Genomic DNA, 2,441 nt, shown 5'->3' with positions numbered 1-2,441 from the left:
TTTTGTGATCTTGGTTAGTCATTTCATTTTTTATGAGAGTTTGGTTTCTAGTTGCAGATATGTAACACAAGGGAAGAAGATTTGGAGCCGAACCAGTTGTCGCTTGATGAGTCAGTTGATGAACTATTTTCTTGTCTCTGTCTGGGCGGATAAATTTTTGTGAATGTGTCCATCTTCTGTTGCTTGAGCTTGGGCATGTCGGTGGTCAAGTTCTTAACAAGGCGAATGAGGGTCTCAATGTCAGTTACTTCCTTGTCTCTTCCTTTGCTACCGTTGCTTTGGGATTTATGCTCGCGTCCTTGGAGTCCTTCATTGATTCATCATCCTTGATGACTCTAATGGCACGCAAGTATTTCTCAACAGCAATATCCTCTTTGCATCTTTCTAATAGTGTTGGCTTTGCAGCTCGCTTGGCGAACTGCGCAATGGTGGTTGGCAATGTAGATGTGTAATAGTCGACAGTGATGGAGTCATGAGGTTTGGTGTCTACTACAAACTTGTTCAAGATACATGTAAACCTCTGATTGAAATCTTTTACTTTCTCTTTTCCCTCCATATTGAGGCTTCCCAATTCTTTGAGTAGCATGGTTGGAGTCTTGTCATCAAAATTTTTTTCAAGGAACCTACGTTTGAAAGAACCCTAGTTCTATATAGAGTTGGGTGGAAGGTTGTGATACCAAGCAGCTGCCCGACCATCCAAGGTGCATGGAAACAATCTACATGCTACGTCGTCATAATGTACCTCAAGGGACTACAACTGTAGGTAGAAGTTGACTAAGTGGTCTTCTGCCTTCACCGCAATGTCAGGGTTAAACTTGATGTTCATTCTCTCCGCTCACTTTAGCATCTTGTGCAGAACATCCGAGAGCCAATGGTCTTTGATTCATCCATTCAAGATTTGGGTCAGCCATCTCTTCATCCTCTTCATCTTCTTCCTCTCCTTTGGAAACTGATGGTTCTGGATCTAAGTTTGTCAGTTCGTCTGCGCCTCCACTTCCTCCGCTGCCTTCCCCTCCGCCTCCTATACCGGAGTTTGATCCCAAGGCTACAAGAGTGCCTTTTTCGTCTTCAAAGAATATTGGAGGTTCCTCTCCATATTCGATAGCTTCTTCCAAACCTTCAAGAGTAGCAAGGAATTCTTCCACCGATGATACAACAACCCCTGTGGGAGTGGCTTTGGGCTTCTTCGATGCGTGTGGAAGATACTATATGGTTGGGATCAGTCCAACTTCTCTCTCAAACTGGAAAGTGATGGGATGGACAGAGCGAAGGTGTTGATATGAAATTTCGTGTTCATTTCTAGGAGGTGAGGAGTAACCAACTGTAGAGTCATGAGATAGGGGTTGTGAGTTACTACCTTGACCAGATGGTTGATGAATGAGTGTGAGGGGAATTTTAACCATGTACAATTGGTTGCCCTCCTTCTAGAGCGAGAAATGTTGGTGGTGTTGGACCCACCAACATTAAAGGGATCACCCTGGTATGAAGTCCCAACTATACCTCACACCATTTGGTGTGGGAGTCCCATCCGATATGATGGCCCAGTTGCCATAGTCTTAAGGATTTGCCTCAACTCTTGCTTGTCAGCACAGGAGAGTGGTTCGCTTTGTCTTAGAGAAGTGAGGTTCACGTGCTTGGTGAGTGTAAGTGTACTTGTGCCAATGGTTCTTTCACTGTGAGGGGAAAAGGTGAAGGTGAGTTCCAGGTTGAAAGGGATCAGTCCCAACTTGGCTAGGAACACACAACACAAAGGACATACACAGCTTTTGGTGGAGCAATCCACTCGGATGCGGCAATCACAACATAAAAGGTAAGATAACACGTACAACACTCAATCTATCAGTCCGAGATGAGTGCAACGCTTGTTAGAACAAGGTTCATGTGAAAGGTTTTTCTGATGTCCGATGGAGCAATTGACACAGATGGGACAACATTAACAACATATACAACACATTTCCATTAATATATTATGCATTACAACAAATGAATTAGTTCAGATGTAGAACACATGGTTAAAGCAACATGCATTACAAGTGTTAAAGATCAGTCTTACAACAAATACAATATATGTGTGAAAACATGATGGCCTGTTGATAGGCTTCTGAATTAAGCGAAAGTTCCAAGACACATCGTTACACCATACATCACTAACCCCATCAGTGGGGTGTTGGAGCCACTACTTCTCAAAGAAAATATTACAAACTCTATTGGCTATGTGGGAGGAGCTGAGGTGAAAAGTCCTTCTATGTACAAATGAGGGGGGTATTTATAGCCAAGGGTGAAACTCACCCTTGTCACTGTTTGACTACCCTCATGACCATTCGACTTCCATGACTTTCCAACTTATATGACTCTATGTTCAACAAGCGAGTCTCTTGGACTTCCATGTTACATCACATTGATTGACAACAAGCCCATAGTGGAGATGTGGGCAACATGAA

The sequence above is a fragment of the Pinus tabuliformis genome, chromosome 1_1, assembly GCF_031772625.1.
Source record: "Pinus tabuliformis cultivar Carrire ecotype Pingquan chromosome 1_1, CPIR1, whole genome shotgun sequence".
In the NCBI taxonomy this organism is placed as follows: domain Eukaryota; kingdom Viridiplantae; phylum Streptophyta; class Pinopsida; order Pinales; family Pinaceae; genus Pinus; species Pinus tabuliformis.
The sequence above is the reverse complement of the archived record's forward strand: the minus strand, read 5'-3'. Positions refer to the sequence as shown.